The sequence below is a fragment of the Pelodiscus sinensis genome, chromosome 8 (genome assembly GCF_049634645.1).
Source record: "Pelodiscus sinensis isolate JC-2024 chromosome 8, ASM4963464v1, whole genome shotgun sequence".
Taxonomy (NCBI): Eukaryota; Metazoa; Chordata; order Testudines; family Trionychidae; genus Pelodiscus; species Pelodiscus sinensis.
The window spans coordinates 38,347,420-38,367,078 of NC_134718.1; the positions used below are offsets into that span (position 1 = coordinate 38,347,420).

At 43.6% G+C, this 19,659-nt stretch overlaps 1 protein-coding gene across 17 annotated transcripts in view; it reads right to left on the bottom strand.

Annotated features, from left to right (window-relative positions):
• SGMS1 (sphingomyelin synthase 1) overlaps positions 1-19,659 on the bottom strand; it is a 216,020-nt gene that overhangs the window by 119,082 nt on the left and 77,279 nt on the right. The gene's annotated exons all lie outside the window — the stretch shown is intronic.

Sequence of the window (19,659 nt, forward strand, 5' to 3'; positions counted from 1 at the left end):
GTTTACCACAGACTGTATGAAATAAACTGGTTCAAGCAGTTCAATTCAGGTACACACTAGTTTCAGATCTCCAAGATACACAAGCATTCTGAAAATATTCATAGCTTTTGTACTGCAGGCAAACTATTTACCTCTATTTGTAATTGACTGGAAAGCTCTTGTTGTTTATGACTAACCATGTTTTGCATTTCTAATTTACTGAGAAGTTGTAGAAATAACCAGTGTTCACTGATCATTAGCTTGGTCAACAACCTACAACACTTCAATGCAAGTGTCAGATACAGATAGTTTACCCATTCAATATAATCTTTAAGAATAATCCAAATAAGGTTTTCAGAAGACAAAAATGACAACGCCATCAGGGAAATGTCTTATTTTTCATTTCACAAATTACCATAGTTTATACACATATACTGATATTTGTGGCATGGCATCATTGTACAGGTGGATCAGTGACTTGGAAAGATAAAATGAGATAAGCTGCACTTGTTTTATGAACAGTCATTCAATTTTATTAGCCACACACTCTAAGTACCACTTCATTGGAATGCCCTTTCCTCTTGTACTTGCCAACTACTTCTAAATCCTGCAGTTACAAAGGCCAGAAGTAGTGAATATGATAATTAATGGGCTGCTGAGAAGAGATTTTCTGAGGCTTTAGGGGTCCTATTTCCTAAATCTGCTTATAGGGACTCAATCCTGTCACTAATTGGATATCCATTACTGTACATTTCTATTCCAAATATTTACATTTGCAAGTTATATCTTAATATTCTCCCTAATAGTCTCAAGATGCAGCTATGTAACTTTAGAAATCTTTTCAAATTCTACAAGGAGAGGAAAAACTCACTTATGACTTCTATAATCAATACACATTATAGCAACTCTGAACATCATTTTATTAATCCCATTACTCTGAGGAATATTTTCCAAACAAAAACATTTAATTTTCAATATAGAAATATCTTAACTCAACCCTTCTCCTCTCACTCTGACAATCAGATTAAGTTTGGCTTTTTTAGTAAATTCTTTGTCCTACCCTTCAGAACCTACTGGGACCGTATTTCCTTAATCATATGTTTATTCTCTTTTTATACAACTGTAGGCATTACTGTTTGCTAGAAATTCAGCTGCATCTCATACTGAACTATCGCTTCCTGATTATTTTTTTTCTCAGCTCAAGAGTGGAGGATTTTATTTTCTTTCCTAAGAATAAAACTTTATTGTTGAGGGTTAAATCTACATCTTTTTTTATAAACTCTTTACTGAATTACTCATTCAGATCCTGCTTTAGCCATCATGCCAGAACACATAGGTCCTAATAAATTTGTAGCCTTATATTAAAATAGTCTTTAATTTCTTTTCTTTACTCAGCATAGCATCTTTTTAATTAGCATAATCTGGCAATAATATACCTAGTGGATTGCCAACAGTAGCTAAGGAAAATAGGAAACCTCAAGTGAAACAGTTCACTATGTGGAGTGTAGGGAAAGATCTTTTGTATATGCATTCCAAGAGCGAGGTCTCACTAATAAGGCATGTTTTCTATCACACCCTTTTATCATTGCATCTTTCACGAGTCTCAATTTTCTTAACCGCACCTCCCCTCCCTTCCCCCTTTGCTTCCTCCACCCATACTTGATTTTGTGTGCTAAATACAGTTATCAGCATCAGTCCAAAAAGAGATCACTTTTTTATTTTTCTGGTATGTTTTTATTAGTAAAATTGGTATGTCTGATCACTGACCCTTAATCTCCATTAACAACTCTGATTTTGTTACTGTTCATGATACATTTTTCCTTTTCAGCATTAGGAGCCTTTTATCTCATACTTGACTACCTTCCTCCTACTACTGGCTCTGCTTTTCTTGCCTAAATACTTTTTCATGCTTTTAGGGGAAGGATTTTAATAGAGCCTGATGGAACTGGGCTTTACATCTGCCCTCTTAAAGCCACTTTTCTCTGCATCCACACTTAGGTGAAGTTGCTTTCCCCAAAATGGGCTCTTGCTTACTACTGATAGGAGTACCTAAATTAAGTTTTACCTTTTAGAAATTCTTTGCCTATCTTCATGTAACCCCCAAGGAGATTACTTGGATTCCCGGGGCCTTGTCTGCTGGCAGCTCAGGGAGAGGCACTCTGAGTTTGCCTTGGCTCCCCCTCCCTACCAGGGCCAGAGTCGACCTGGCAACCCATAGGGAGTGAGATGTCCCTCCCAGGGGGAAGGAGAGACCATTGTTGAGGGGAGTCTGGAGCCAGCAGGGCAAGGGGAGGACTGGCTGTGTGGGAGCTAGTAAGCCCCAAGCCTGCATGCAGCGTTCCCCCTGAGAACTAGCCTCTAGGGACCTGAAGGCAGGATCCCTCAGCTGGGTTTTGTCTCCATTGTTAATTCCCAGTTTGTGGAGTTTGCTGGGAGGCTTCCCCAGCCAAGCTGAGTTGGCTCTCCAGCTCCCTGGGTGAGACGAGTCACCGCATGGTCAGCTCGGCTCTATCTGCGAGTTCAGGGCTGCTGCCTGCTGTGTGGGTCTGAATGTTGGGCTAGGAGGTTATAGTTTGAATTTTGGTGCATTTGTGTGGCCTGAACCTTGAGCCCTGCACCCCTTCGCGGTGAGGGGAAATTCTGGGACCGAAGCAGCCTGATTCCTGCCTGAAGAAGATCCCTGCGAGAAGAGAGCAGCCCCTTTGCAGTGACTGAGTCATCTCTCAACCTGAGGCTCATTCATGGAGTGTGCGAGTGCACCAATTTTTAGTTAGTAAGTGTAGCCAGACACAAACCCCATCTTGTCCCCCCCCCCCCCCCCAAGAGAGCAAGAGAAAGGCAGTCAGCCTTTGATGCCCTGGGAACGCAGGTGTGCTGCCTGTCCCTGACTCTACCATAAACAGAAACCAGACAGTAAATGGGCTAGCTGACGACCCGGGGCCTCCCGTCGCCCTGATGGCTAGTACCAGTAATTGACACGCCTGCACTGTTCCAGGAGAGGAATCTTCGCCCATCACATACCAGAGGTGCCCATTGTCTGCATTTTCCCAGGTGTAAATTATGCTTTGCACCCTTCGTGGGAAACTTGGTGTTCAAAGCCATTTTTCCTAATTGGCCACTTGAAACCAGGAAGAAGCCTACATGACCCAAGGGGTATAAAGAGGGGTTTAGTAGCCCACCCCCTTTGAGCTCCAAACACCTACACCTGCAGGTATTGATTGTCTCCCGAGGTCTGTGGGACGCCCAACCTCGCCCTACTTCTTCCCGAGGGATTGAGAGAAAGACGCTGGCCACGCCAAGTCTGGAACACAGGGGTGAGAATATATACCTGCTATGTGTCTATTTTGCATGCATTTAATAAGAGCTCAGAGAACCAAAAAGGTTTCATGGTACCTGTAAGTGACTTCTTAGTGTAATTTCTGTCCTGTCCTTTGTAGTGTCTATGTTATCTGTAACACAGTAGTAGCATTTAACAACTAAGTTTACCCTGTAACAATAAAATAGTAACTGTTTAAGCTTTAATCTGACTCCTTCAGTTGCTGTAACAGAACCAAGCACAATTTAAAAGAACTTCAGCCGGTCATAAGGGACTCACTGCCCTGACCGTCGGCTGACAGTAAGTCAGGGAATTTGTTTGGGGATTTTATTACCTAAAGCATATGAAACCTGTGGAGGGATTTACTGCCTTCTCCCATGTGTGAGTCCTTTGGGCTCTACTGGACCTAGTCAGCTCCACTGCAAAACCACTGCAGAGAAGTATTTTGTGGTCAACAGTCATCAAGGGCCCCAACAAAGTATGCGTACCAACGGGACACTGATCTTACAGTTGCTGGGCACCGGTGACCCTAAAAATAGTGTTTTACCCTGTTCTGTTATATTTGTCTCCTGTTTAATATAATTGTGTTTATTATAGTGTATATGTTTGTGCTATTTTCTGGGAGTCTCCAACTATCTGGCAAATACGTGGGGATTTCCCTGGGCTAGAATTTTCCTCCCAAGCTGCCCTGGTGATCCTGCCAGGAAGGAGTGAGGGGGGTGGAGGCAGCGCCAAATAAATCCATCAGAAAAAATAAAACTGAGTGGGTGGTGGGATCCAGAAGAACCCAGACCTATCCATCCAAACCTGTAAGGAGACTGGCTTTAAAGAAGGTAACCAGGTGGAGAGGGGGAACTACATTCAGAAAAAGTGGTTTATTTGTCCTCCACTGCAAATTCAATTTCTGCTGCTTGCTATAACAGGCAAACAAAAAGATGCATAATAATGGCCCAAAAACCTCGCATACAAATGCCAGCTATTCCTTCATGCAGGGAGCTGTCAATGTGAAAACATTACAATAAACCCTTTCAGAGTCTTGGAGCATGTCAAGTGGATGAATGATACAACTGAAACTTCAGGATTTTGGATTTCTCCCTTTTCTAACCCACACAACACACAATAGCAAGCCCATTTTCTTTTGGCAGCAATGAAGTATAAAATACTAGATCATACCAAAACTAAAAAAAGTAGAACCAGCTGAACTCAAAAATAGTAACAGCACACTCTTGCTTCCTGGATTTGAAATGGAAATCAAGTTTATTATAATTATGGATAAGCCAGTTTATTCAGAAATGGCACAAACACCATTAGTACCAAAGTGTTTCTTTATATAACATATTGTCATTGGCATTTTGTTAAAGGTAATTTTAGAGCTCATAAATAATGTTAAATTGAAAGGATCTGAAATGAAATAGACACTCTGGTTCTTGCATCCAGAACAGCATACATAACAAACAGTGTAAGCTTCCCCGTCAGTACCCATGCATTACATCCAACCGTGACCCAGAGAAATGAGGGTCAGTTTCCATAACCAGTCAATTCTCAATTCCTTCACGCAGGTCAGCCACTTAATGCCAAATGTGCTATTAAGTTTGTATAACATGGACATCATCCCACTAGTAAATTGATGAGCCACTACACCCAAGGTTTCAAACAATGTTAAATGAAAAAATGAAGACTCAAAAAAAAGGCACTATGATGGATAGGAGGAGTGCTGGCCAGCATTCGGTGACTAAAGGGTTAAACTCAAGTAGCTAAGGGGTGTTGGCAGGAAGCCAGGAAAGCCAATGGGAAACAGTTGAAATTTAAATTGAATAGATATACCTGTCTGCTGCTCCTTTGTGTGAGTTTTAAGCTAGGAGCTGGGGGAAACAAGATAAATTAAACCAAGTGAAATAACCAAGCTTACAAGAAATTCTGGGTATAGAAATAGATTGGACCTTGAAGTGTATCATGAGTAAATAGGAAAAAATATATATTTAGTCGCAATTAGGTTATTTTGTTTTGTTGATTGGCTAAACTTCTCTGTGCTAAGTCCATGTGCTCCCTCCTCCCCCATTCACTGTATCTAAGGGTATTTCTATACTAGCCCCCTAGTTCGATCTAGGGAGGCTAACAAGGGCGACCGAAATTGCAAATGAAGTGCAGGATTTAAATATCCCACGCTTCATTAGCATGTTCCTGGCCGGTCGCCATTTTAGAAATTGACTAGCCCAAAGTAACCGCCCGCGTCTACACATGGCAGCGAAACAGGATTCCGAATTAAAGCCCTAACTTGAATTAGCTGTTATTTCTCCTGCAATGAAGTTTACCAACTAATTCGATTTAGGGCTTTAATTCGGAAACCCGTTTCACTGCCGCATGTAGACGCAGGCAGTAACTTTGGGCTAGTCAACTTCTAAAATGGCAACCGGACGGGAACATGCTAATGAAGCACGGGATACTTAAATCCCGTGCTTCATTTGCAATTTCGGTCGCCCTCATTAGCCTCCCTAGATGGAACTAGGAGGCTAGTGTAGACATACCCTAAGTTGCATCCAGAGATAAGAGCTTTCTCTGGTTTTTTTTTCCTCAGTTGCTTTGTAATACCTAGCAACTAAGTATGCTTTATTTAGTATATCTTTTGGTTTTGTTATAAAAATCACCTTTTTAAGGTAATGATTTGATTCTTGTGTCCTGGAAAGTAGCAAGAGGTCAGTGTATGTGTGCTTAAGACTAACAGGTCAGCTATCAGAGACTGCAGTTGGTTTTCCTGTTTTTCTCAAGCTCTCTTGTGGTAAAAGAGCTGGGGGTGGGGGGTACTCCTTTGGAAGAAGTTCAAGTGCTTCTTCCTGGGTTTCAGAAGAAGGGTTTTGTTTTTACACTTGATGGTGGCAGCTATCTCCCAAGAGCAAGAACTCTGTTACGTTAGGGCATGTGTTCTCTCTCTTCTCCCCCACTCACTCATGTCAAGGCTGTTACCAATTCTGGCACTCTGACTGCAGAGGGTGGGGACTGCCCAGGAAACTGAGAGACCCCGGGCGTGGCTGCCTGGTGGTGCTGGGAGCCGCAGTAGGGATGGTTGGTTGGGAAGAGGGCTGTGGCAGTGGCGGCAGCTGACCAGCAGGTCCCGAAGCCCAAGGATGCAGCTATCAGGAGGATCCTGGAGCCCCAGTGCACAGCTGACCAGTGGGGCTGGGAGCCACAGCAGCAGTGGCTGCTTGGGAGGGGGGGGGGGGGGAGAAAACAGAGCAAGCAGGAGACAGGGAGACAGGAAGCCGGGCTGGAGTGGCCAGTGGCAGGGGAGCCAGAAATGACCACCTTTGGTCCAGCAAAATCCCTCATCTGGGACTGTTCAGGTCCCGAAGGTGCTGGACCAGGGAGGTCCAACCTGTATTCTTTATTGCTAAAATAGTTGGCATTGTTTCCAGAGAGACGTGGGTGAAATATTATCTTTCATTGTACCAACTTCTTTATTGTTCATGAGCGAGAGAAGCTTTTGAGCTTACACAGAACTGATATGAAGAAAATTGCTGTATAAACTCAAAAGTTTGTCTCTCTCAGCAACAGAGGTTGATCCAATAATAGGTATTATGCTTATTCTACCATCTTAGGAAAATTGTGCAAAATTAAATGCAAAATGCAGAGTTCTCCCAGGACTCAAATTCTTTAAAAAAGGGGTGGGGGGGAAGGCAAGGACAGCTTTCGTTGTGGCAATTACATCCAATTTCTCTGTTGAACAAAGATTATAAAATTCTGACATTTCTCATTTCACACTTAAAACAACATTGCTCTAGCAGTAATTCATGCAGACTAGGAGGGTTTTCTCTGCAGCATAGTCGGGTTAGCCAATATTGGGAAGATGCTCCACTTAATTTATGAAGCTCAAACAACTGGGGATCCATCTGCTATCCTCAAGATAGATGCCAAAAGGGATCTTAGGGCAAATGGAAGGACCATACATCTAGCAATCCTAAGAAAATTAGGATTTGGACCTAATATTTTTCCTTGATTGATATTTGCAAATCATCCTGTGCCTCTATTCTGAAAAATGCTGTTATCACTTCCACTTTTCAGTTACATCAAGGAATGTAAGGGGAGGGGCATTGCCTCTACTATTTAATACAGCCATGGAACCATTAGCTGCATAAATCAGATAGAAAGAATTATCACTGCTCTGAAAGAATTATTGTGATAAACATTAGAAGATAGTCTATAGACAAAGGATCGTCTTCACTCTCAAAAATCCTCTCTCTTCAATTCCAGCACTATCAACTGCTATTTTGATAAAGCAGAAGGAGCATCAGGATATGCTCTGATTTATCCAAAATAGTATCTGCAAACATACCAATATGTTAAGGAATTACTTATTTAAATTTCAGGAGTATTTATCTATGAATATTTCATACTGTGATATCCTAAAATAATCAAGGAGCTGATGGAGGTATCTGAGCCTCTAGCTATCATCTTTGGAAAATCATGGGAGACAGGAGAGATTCCAGAAGACTGGAAAAGGGCAAATATAGTGCCCATTTATAAAAAGGGAAATAAGAACAACCCAGGAAACTACAGACCAGTTAGCTTAACTTCTGTGCCAGGGAAGATAATGGAGCAAGTAATTAAGGAAATCATCTGTAAACATTTGGAAGGAGGCAAGATGATAGGGAACAGCCAGCATGGATTTGTAAAGAATAAATCATGTCAAACCAATCTGATAGCTTTCTTTGATAGGATAATGAGTCTTGTGGGTAAGGGAGAAGAGGTGGATGTGGTATACCCAGACTTTAGTGAGGCATTTGATACGGTCTCGCATGATATTCTTATCAATTAACTGGGCAAACACAACTTAGATGGGGCTACTATAAGGTGGGTGCATAACTGGCTGGATAATGGTACTCAGAGCATAGTTATTAATGGTTCACAATCCTGCTGAAAAGGCATAACAAGTGGGGTTCCGCAGGGGTCTGTTTTGGGACCAGCTCTGTTCAATATCTTCATCAACGATTTAGATATTGGCATAGAAAATACGTTTATTAAGTTTGCAGATGATACCGAGCTGGGAGGGGTTGCGACTGCCTTGGAGGATAGGGTCATAATTCAAAATGATCTGGATAAATTGGAGCAATGGTCTGAGGTGAACAGGATGAAGTTTAATAAAGACAAATGTAAAGTGCTCCACTTAGGAAGTATTCTATGATTAAATACATATTCCTGTTCTCTTTTCTCTGTGACTGTATTTGAATGTCTGCATGGATATGTTAACTCCTGAACAATAAAGTTAAAAAATGTTAACACACTAGGCTGTTGCCTACAGCTTTAGTTCCTTCAGAAGCATTTTTGCAGTGTCATTTTCTTCATCCTTTTTCCTAAGGTTTTTACTGTCATGTGCAGGTTTTCATTGGCTTTAATTCTGACTGACAATTGAACCATGCGTTGTGGTTTAATGTACTTGCTAAAGACAACTGGCTCTCTTGTCTGAACAGCCACATTCACTATTACAACAGCTGTCGTGCAGTTTTCTTTCACTTGCCACTTTAACAGTCTTCTGTTTGGAACACATCTAGGACCAGCAACAAAGTTCGTCTGGAGTGTTGTGGGCAGATGGTTTGTTTTAAACTTATATGTCTCAGTACAATAGTTGCCACCTGCTTAAAAGCTCAGAAAAGTCAGCTATTAAAATATACTTTAAGATATATTACCACTTTATTTATGGCATGCAATTTCTTCACTTCTGGACTGAGCAAAGTGAAGAGAACATAGCAAAATTCAATACATTATGGGGAATATCATTCCTACAGTACAAATTAACACTATTCAACATATTTACTGTAGCTACTGTACTAAAATTCATGGGAGAAAAAAGATTCTGATCATTAAGTCATAGCTAGACAAACACAACAAAAATGAGAAATAGGATAATTACAGCAATTCATCGAAGGAATTTTTGCCTTGCATGTTCTTTTAAAATGTATTCTTCCACTAGCTAATTCGAGGTCTTCATACTACTCAATTCTAACACACAGCATAACCCAATTTTACCAAACTCAAATTGCTCTAAAATACAACCTCAGAGTTCACACAAACTCAAATTCAGCTCCTCTAATATTTAGAAACTATAGAAGACAATTTCCTAAGCAATTTCTCTCCTCTCCTTTTGCAGTCTTGCTCTGAATGCTCTGCAGAGATACTGATAACAGAACCCCTAATTTTACCAAGTATGTTCAATTCCTTTGGAAATACAGAAGGTCAAGATTTCCACTATATAACTATTCTTATGTAGGCACACAGACACACAAATACAAAACAGAGAAAATAATTTTTACTTTTCTTTAAGACAAAACACAAAAAGTTAAGATTTCACCTCTTTCCTTCACTTTTCAGAAATAAACTATCTTAGTGTTTGTTTATGAGCAATGGGTCACATACAACCAGTAGGGTTGTCAAATGGTTTCAGAAAAAATACTGAGAAAAAGAAAGACCCAGAGAGTTAAGCAAAAAAAAAAAAAAAAAAATTACACACAAACAAAAAAACACAGTGTGGCTCCTTTAAAAAATGTGTGGTGAGGCTCTTTGGCCCTAACATACTGCAGGAGGCCACCTGCCATCTTGCCTTCCTGCGTGAGGCTGGATAGCTCCCCTGTGGAACCCGGTAAGCACTAGGATTGCCAGGCTGCCTCCATATTGAGCTGAACAGCCTGGGATTTTTGCTTCCTAGCCAGGAAAAAGAAATCAGAAAGTACCGGACACTTTAGGTGTCCTGTATTCTGAATTTTTTACCCGACAGGAGGCAAAAATACCGAACTGTCCAGTTCAATACTGGATACCTAACAACTGGAACTGAGGCTCGAAATGCACTATTCAAATAGTTTTTCCATTTGGCTATATGCTACAATTTATCATGAAAACACCACAATCCTGTAGAACTAAAATACAAGAAAACTTAAATATGACAAAAAATTATCATTGCCTTTTGTTGGCAATAGACTTTCCCTTTTCCCGGATCAATATAAAGGAACCTTTTAATCAACTTCCATTGTCACAAGTAGCCTACTGTTTTTGTTTAACCATGTAGAACTTCTGCTGTAAACACAAGAACACTGAGCTCACATTAGCATTCCAGACAGTCTGTAAATAAAAATCAAGGAGAAGGTAATTCTATTCCATTACGTTGATTAAAAGCTAGTTCTGAGCATAAAGAAAAACAAAGATAATTATCTACTTTCTGTACAACTGTAAAAAGGATATAGATCTTGTCACAAAGGAATGCTTTAACTTTTTCTAATATATTAATGTATGTATGTTTGTTGTATATCTGACTTATAAAAGCTGTTAACAGCTAAGGTTGCTAAGCACAAATATCACACAGTTATGACTCCCAACATCCAGAAAACCAATGGTATACCATAAAATTACATAATTACCCTCACATGTAAACAGGTCAAACCACTCAAACACAATGTCCATAACTAAAGTAAATGAAAAATAATCAACCACAGAAACCAAGAAGAGTCAATACTGTGCATTGTTTTACACCTAAGCCTTAAGAGGCAGGCAATAAAGCCTGCAGAGACTTCTTTCTAAACATGCAGAAACAGAGGAGAAAGCATTTCATATACTTTTCCAAAATGTATTCTCTTTTTGTCATTTCATTCAGAATTTTGTTGCAGGGCAGGTTCCTGTTTGGTGTCATTACATCTGAATTTGGACTACTGTATATATAATATTTAAAAAGGGAAGTGACTGACAAAAGAAGGCCAGAAGAATTTGGCATTAATCTGTGTCCAAAAGCTTTCACAATGTGCAGCTCATTAGACTTATAAATTTATAAGCTTTTAGGTCAACCACATGCTAACACTTCAGTTAATTAATGTAGTATATTTATAACTTCACTTTTAAAAGAGATTTTAGGCACAGGATGGAAAAATATAATTATTAAAAATAGCAGTTTCTATTTGTAACCACAGTAAAACAACAGCCTTCTGCAGAGAGATTTTAGCAAGCTATATATATTTCTAAATATAAGCTGTTCTGTAACTATGTACATAAATTCATAGACTGGAAACAGCTGATGGAACAAAAGCCATATACAGGCAGTCCCCGACTTACGTGGATCCGACTTACGTCGGATCCCTAGATACGAACGGGGTGAGGCAACTCCCGCACATGCGCAGCAGCATTCCCGGGGCTCGCTCACCTGGGTCCTAGGATCCTCCTCCTCCTCGGGCCGGCTCTGACTGGGGTCCCGCAGAGCTGCCGGGCAGAGGAAAAGTGCCTCCCCATGCCCGCTGCCCCCCCCCACCCCCCTGCCAGCAACAGGCTGCCCCCTCCCCTGAGCAACAGGCTGCCGAACAGACAAAAGCAGCCTCTCTGCCCCTCCTCCCCTCTATACATGCCCATGCCGGGCTCCCGGAGCGCAGCAGCGTCCCCGGGGCTCGCTCACCTGGGTCCTAGAATCCACCTCCTCCTCCTCTTCGGCCGGCTCCAACTGGCCTCTGCCTGCAGCAGCTGGCCACAGGGACAGGGATCCCGCAGAGCTGCCGGGCAGAGGAAAAGTGCTTCCCCACGCCCGCTGCCCCCCCCCCACGGCCTCGCATCCTGCACGCCTCCCCCCTCTCCCCCTGCCAGCAACAGGCTGCCCCCTCCCCTGAGCAACAGGCTGCCGAACAGCAGACAAAAGCAGCCTCTCCGCCCCTTCTCCCCCTATACATGCTGGGCTCCCTGGGCAAACAAAGACTCCACCAAAACAAACAAAGTGCTGGCCTCATTGTGTTAGCAAAAAAAGGACCCTCCTCCTAGAACCCTGAGTGGTGTGTGGAAATAAAACTATTAGCTCAAAGCATGGTGCAGAGCTGTTTGGTATTTGATTAGTTACTCCTTTAGTCCTGAGTTTGTCACAGGGACAGAAATAGATGTGAAATCTTCTGAACAGGGGAACAGACAGCAAAACAAACATTAGAGGGGAGTTAACCTTTCCCTATGCTATCCAAAACTAAAAAAAATGTTTGGCTAGAGTTTCCCCTACAATATGTACCAGTTCCGACTTACATACAAATTCAACTTAAGAACAAACCTACAGTCCCTATCTTGTACGTAACCCGGGGACTGCCTGTATTAAGTTCTCAGGAACATCAGGAACTTCATTTAAGTATCTCTCATGCTGACTCCCATATTCACTAAACATCACTAATACAGGCAGTCCCCGGGTTACGTGGATCCTACTTACGTCGGATCCCTACTTAAGAACGGGGTGAGGAAACCCCGAACTAGCTGCACCCCCCCACAGCAGACCGCCGAGACGCGACGCGGTGGTTCTGCCGCCCACGTCCTCCGCAGCGAGAAAAGCTGCTCCGCGTCTCCCTGGTCTGCTGGGGGGGCGCCCCCAGCAGACCAGGGAGACACGGAGCAAAGCTGCAGAGGACGCGAGCGGCGGGACCACGGCGCATCTGGGCGGTCCCGCCACCCGCGTCCTCCGCGGCGAGAAAAGCCGTTCCGCGTCTCCCTGGTCTGCTGAGGGGGGCGCAGCTAGTGCGCCCTCTCCCCCTCCCCCCCGCCCCAGCAGACCAGGCTTTTCTCGCCGCTGGTCAGTTTCAGCAGCAGCTGAATCAGGACACCTGGGGTAGAGCAGCTGGGGGGCTGCTGGGTTGGTCCCAGAGCGCCGAGGTGCAGCGCTGCGGGGACCTACCCGGCAGCGCCCCAGCTGCTCTGTCCCAGGCATCCAGATTCAGCCGCTGTTGAAACTGATCAGCGGCTGATTCCAGGAAGCCCGGGGCAGAGCAGCTCTGCCTCGGGCTTCCTGTAATCAGCCGCTGGTCAGTTTCAGCAGCAGCTGAATTGGGGACACCTGGGGTACAATATGTACCAGTTCTGACTTACATACAAATTCAACTTAAGAACAAACCTACAGTCCCTATCTTGTATGTAACCTGGGGACTGCCTGTATAAACAACCAACATGATTACATGATCTCTTTAATAATACACTGAAATTTTAATTGAGCATCTGCATGAAGTAATTTTCTTGCAACATTTGACTATGCATAACACCTTATCATGTGCTTTCCATGAGACCAAAAGTCTGACTTCAGAACCATTAATGAACTCAATTTCGCAACAATCCTGAAAGGCTATATCTACACAGCAGCATTAGATATTCTGAAATAACATAGTCTCCCTTCACGCATCAAGCAGTTATGTCAAGTAGGAGGACTTTTCACTTTTGACTCCTGTAACTCTCAGTTTATGAGCAGTAAGGGAAGTCAAAAGAAAAGTGTTCTTTCTTCAACCTCCTCCTGTGTAGACAGCACAAAAAGCTGAATTAAGCTATTTCGATTTAAGCTACACAATTGATACAGCTCAAGTTGCATAGCTTATTTCAGCGTTTGCCCTGTTGTGTAGACGTGCCCTAAGGTAGTTGATATTGTTCCCATTCGACCCATCAGGTACAGAGAAATAGGGCTCAATCCTAGGAATAACCCAACTGTAATAAATAGGATTACTCACATAAGCAGGGGCCATATGACTGGATCCAAAATGACGGACTGATTTCTGCTACACAGCTTGTATAAGCAAGTCAGATGTGAGATCCTGGTCCCTAACCCCCCAATAGGATTTTATAATTGACTTCATTGGTGACAGAATTTCATTTCCAATCTCCTGCTATTGAATTTTGACCTCAGTCATAAGATCATCTTCTTAAAATGGTCATTTTATTTCAACTAAATGATAAAATATTCTCAAAGGTAAAGCTTACAATTCTAATACACCAACCCAACGTTTAAGACATTAAGTCCGTGTCTAGACTACATCCCTCTTTAGACAGAGAGATGTAAATTAGACACTTTGAAATTACAAATGAAAGGAGGATTTAAATATCCTGTGCTTCATTTGCATAATCACGTCATGGCACTCTTTCAAAAAAGCACCATTTCAAAAATAAAACCACGGTCTAGACACAGTCTTTCAAAAATGGCAGGCTTTTTCGAAAGATCCTGTACTCCTCAAAATCTTTCGAAAAAGCCTGCTGTTTTCGAAAGAACTGCGTCTAGACCCGTGGTCCCCAACACGGTGCCCGTGGGCGCCATGGCGCCCGCGGGGGCATTTGTCTGCGCCCGCCAAGTGCTCAGGGCTGGCCCGGGCACGTGGCGCATGCACGGTGCCGGAGCCGGCCCCTGGCGCATGGCGCACGGTGAGCGTCGGTCCCGGGGGTGCCGCGGATTCACCCTCCGCGGCGCATGGGGGGGAGAGAGCGCCAGCGCTGGCCCCGGGCGCACGGCGCTTGGGGGGGGGGAGGAAGCGCTAGCGCCGGCTCCGGGCACGCGGCGCTTGGGGGAGGGAGGGGGGAAGAGAGCAAGCGACGGCCCCCGGCGCGCGGCGCTTGGGGGAGGGAGGGGGGAAGAGAGCGCCAGGCGCGCGGCGCTTGGGGGAGGGGAGGGAGAGAGCACCAGCGCCGGCCCCGGGCGCGCGGCGCTTGAGGGGAGAGCGCCGGCCCCCGGAATGCGGCTGGGGGGGCCCCGCCCCTGGCTATGGGGCCCCCTCCCGGGCGCCCGGCGGGCGAACGGCCACGCCCCCTGGCGCCCGGCAACCCCAAATGGTTGGGGACCACTGGTCTAGACCATGGTTTTACTTTTGAAAGGACACTTTTTCGAAAGAGCGCCATGACACGATTATGCAAATGAAGCATAGGATATTTAAATCCCCACTTCATTTGCAATTTTGAAGTGTCGAATTTACTTCCCTCTGTTGAAAAGGGATGTAGTCTAGATACAGCCTTATTGCTGGGTGGTAGCAGTGGTTGTTTCAATTCCTCAAATAGCTACAATCACAAAACGAGGGGAAGAAAACTTACAAAGGAGCCAGTGGAATAAGATTTAAATTCAAAATCAACACTTCAACAGGCTTCTTAATTTTCATCTGTAGTAATACAACAACTGACATAACCTATGATGCCAAAATATAGCCCTACACCTTCATAATTAGAGTGCTACATGTGATATTGCTAAGGTACCACTACAAGACTGGTGAGGGTCCAAATCTAAGGATGTTAAAATGGGATTATCTGGATAATCATGTAGTCAATACAATTTGTATCAACTATACGATTAGTCAAAAAAGCGCCTCTACAGAGCCATAGTGTGGGTAGCTCCAGGAGCCAACTCATGCCAGGACTGAGCAGTCCTGGTCCATGCTGGCTCTGGAACCACCCGCTCTGCAGCTCTGCATTTTAAATGTAGCAAGAACTGCTGGGCTCTTACTGCATTTAAAAAAAGAGGTGCAGCGATCAGCATGAGCCGAGGCTGCTCAGTCCCAGTTCACACTGAATCCAGCAGCTCCTGATCACGGCAGACAGCCCTATCCACCGTGAACAGGAGCTGGTACCGGAGCATCCCCTGTTCATGGCAGCCAGGGCTAGCCACAGGCAAGAGCTGCTCCGTGAGCAACCCATACCAATGGCCCAGCCCTGGCCACTGCCAACAGGGACTTCTTGGCGGCAACAGACCATCCGTGGGGGGACCCAGCTCCCCACTGGGACACCTGCAGATAGGGGATGTTGCTGCAATGCAGCCCCTATCACACACACCCCCGCCTCTGATAGAGGCAGAGGGAAGGGGGGAGGCAGAGGACACCCCGGAGACAGAGCTGGGGAGACTCAGCTTTTAAGCCAGCTCCCCCCAGCACCGGCTCCTGTCCCCTCCTTGCTGCCTTTCATAGAGACAGTAAAGAAGCGGGAGAGCACCACAAAAAGCATGGGGCGAGTGGGACTGCTCGAATCCCTGCTCATCCTCTGCTACCTGCAACACTTCTGCTTTTGAAACATACAAAAGCTCCACAGGGCTCTTTGTACATTTCGAAAGCATATATGTTGGTAGTGAGAACTGGCACAAGTGGGAACTGAAGCAGTTTCTGCTCACGCTGTTTCCCCTCTGCATCTCCTGCCTCCCACAGAGACGGTGCTAGGGGGAACCAGCTTTACTGGTTTACCCCTCAGCACCAGCTCCTGTTTCCCCCCATGCTGCCTCTCTCTGAAAGAGGCAGCAAGGGGGGCAGGAGGTGACTCGTCGAGTCAACTATCAAATAAGCATTTGCTTATCAGATAGTCCAGTGTTTCTCAACCGGTGGTACGAGAGAAGTCTGGGGGGTACATCAACGCAAGTGGAAATCTGGCAAAAAGTGTCTGGGATTTTACCCTGAAAAAGGGATTGGTGAGGGGAGACGAGGGGAAGACATGACTGTCAAATTGAATGTTTGGAGCCGTGCGCCCGGACTTTAACAGTCGCTCTGCACGTACGCCCCAACGCTGGTGGGAAAAGCGCATGGTTGGGGTAGTGGCAGCTCCGGTGAGACCCAGTGCAGTTCCAAGTTGGGAGGCGGGTTTGGGCAGGGAGAAAAAAAAAAATCATTTCCATAGCCGCTTCTCCTAGTTCGTCTCCCCTCCAGCAGCCTCCCTATGGTGCACCAGTGGGGAGGGAGGCTGAACCTGGAGACGCACATTACCACCACCCCACCACTCTGACTTTGTGGGAGGAGTGAGTGCATTGGGTTAGAGTGGGGGGCCTGGGGTACTTTTTTTAAAAAAAGGGGTACTGTATAAAAAAAAGGTTGAGAAACATTGGGATAGTCAACTAGTTACTTACGTCCTTATCCAAATCCAACTAACATAGGTGAATGAAGTAAAATAAGAACCCACAATACCAAAAGCGACGAGGAGTCCTCTGGCACCTTGTAGACTAACTGAAGTGTAGGAGCATAAGCTTTCGTGGGCAAAGACCCACTTCGTCAGATGCATGACGTGCATCTGACGAAGTGGGTCTTTGCCCACGAAAGCTTATGCTCCTACACTTCAGTTAGTCTATAAGGTGCCACAGGACTCCTCGTCGCTTTTGCAGATTCAGACTAACACGGCTACCCCTCTGATACACAATACCAAAAGTGACCTTAAAACATTAAAATCCTTATCAATTTGAACATTTTTCAATAAAATAATTCATAACTTGCTTCCAATGAAAGTTAAACAAATCCTCTTAATAGTCATATCTTTTCTCCCTAGGAAGAAGAACAATGTAAATAGAGGAGACTGATTGCATTTTAACCCTGAGAGCAAAGTGGCTTAAATCACAATTACATACAGCTTTTGAAATTCAGAAATGTTTGCATACTGAACAATCAATTAAATGAATTGTAAAAGAAAATACATCTAAACTTTGTTTAATCCAAAGAAAAAAAAATCTAGCTGTTACATTTTGCAGGTTCACAGCCAACTAACGAAGTGAAAGATCTCTCACCAAAAAACAATACAAATTCTAATACGTAAAGTCTGACACTTAAAGGCATTCCATGTACAAAAACACGCACCTTTGCTTTCCATATAGCCTATACTAGCACAAACATCTCAAAAGTTTTTATTACATAAATTAGCATATGTAATCACTGTGACAGAAGATCTGACCAAGTTTTTCAGAACATATGGGAAGTGGAATCTTGATCTACTTCTCTGTTTTGATTAGTTATTGCAATAAAACAAGTCTTTCTAAGAAATCCCAAATTTTAGATACCATCCAACAGTTCTCATCACAACTGTAAATTCCATTATCATAAAGACTGGAAACCACACACATGTACACCTGCACATTTTTGTAATGCCTTTTCTAACCAAGCAACTTGTTTAATGCAAATGCCAACCATGTTGGCTCCACATGCTATATGCATTCTTCAATGTGATAGGTGATATAAGGTCTCCTGGATCTGTGGGAAGAAAAGGATGTGCATAGATAGCTAGGGACCATCAGTGGAAATGTGGCTAATTGAATAATTGCATCGACTATTCAATTAGTCAATAAGGGCGCCTCCACCTTTAAGTGTAGCAACAGCCCCAGAGTCCCCCTGCTGGCTCTGTGCTCCCCACAGCATTTCAAAGAGGCAGTGTCGCATGGAACCCGGGGTCAGCTGGGGACTCTGAGCTGGCCCCAGGCTCCATGCAGCACTGCCACTTTGAAGCACCTCCTCCTTCTCCCCTTTCTTGCTGACTCTTTCTGATAGAGACAGCAAGAGGGTGGGGGAAGTGCCTAGTCAACTATGTGCCAGCTATCCGATAAGTTCTTGCTTACTGGATAGTCAACTAGTCGTTCACATTCCTGCCTGTCTTCCTTCTGCACTGTTCTTCAATTCTCGTGTTTGAGCAAAATTGTGATAAAAAAATAAATAGCTGAAATAGGCAGATCTTCCTTTTACAATTTCACCTTTAAAGTAGTACTGAGTGTCAGTGAATGCAACTAGTAATATTAAATGAGCAGTAAGGTAATAATTTTTAAACAACTGCACTGACTTACTTTGTTTACGAGAATCCATCCTCAACATACAGAAATCTGAAAACTATCCACCTTCAAGAAGATTATCATTTTCTATAGTTTCAGAGTTATCTGCCAATGATAGTGTTTCAGTCACATCATGTATGTCACCAGTCACAAGTATATTACCTGTAGCAAACAGAATTTTTTTTCCATCATCCAGAAACAACCATAAATTAGTTTGTGATAAGAAGCAGCAGATTACAAAAAGAAGTAACTGATGAAAATTGTTTTTGCAACAAACTCTCCTTTCCAGATGACTGAGAACCCACACTTCATTAATATGGTTCAGTCATTAAGACCAGGATACAGTCTACCCAATAGAGCAGATGTCACAGGCAAATTGTTGGATGGATAAAAGTTTATAAAAGAGAAACTGAGCAGTGTTCTCTAGAGGGTAAAATTGTTAGCCTGAGTCTTAAAGGGTGGAGCAATGTCTACAATGATCCTGTTTTATGTGCTTGTGTGACAACATAAGGGAATGTTTTCCTTACAGAAACAATTGATACACCAGGAAATGCACACACAGCAGAATACTTACAAATACTAGCAGTAAAAACTATAAAAAAGTGGGGAAAAAATCAAATGTCCTATATACAGCTTGGTCACAGACAATGGTGCAAATGTATGCAAGATGAGAAGAAATTCAGAAGAGAGTCGCAAGCTAACAACATAAGCTTGCAAGTGCTTATTTGAAGCACCTCCTGGCCAAAGACTTCCTTATTCCAGAAATAAAGGCTAATGTTGAAACTGGAAAATACTTTCTTAAGAACCACTTTGCACCAGCTCCTCAGAAAAAAAAAACAGGAAGAACCAAGCTATCTGTCCCACAAGCTGTGCAATGAAATTCCATAGTGGACTATTTAAAGCACTGTATCAAGAACTGGCCCAATCTGATGACGGTTTGTGAACAAAATCGTGAAAAAAAATAGATGGCAGTCACAGCCAAAGTTCTCAACGTTGAGCTGAAGAGAAATGTTAAACACATGCTGAGTACCCTGAAGCCTATTTCTGTAACCTTGAATGAAATGCAAGGAGATAGCTG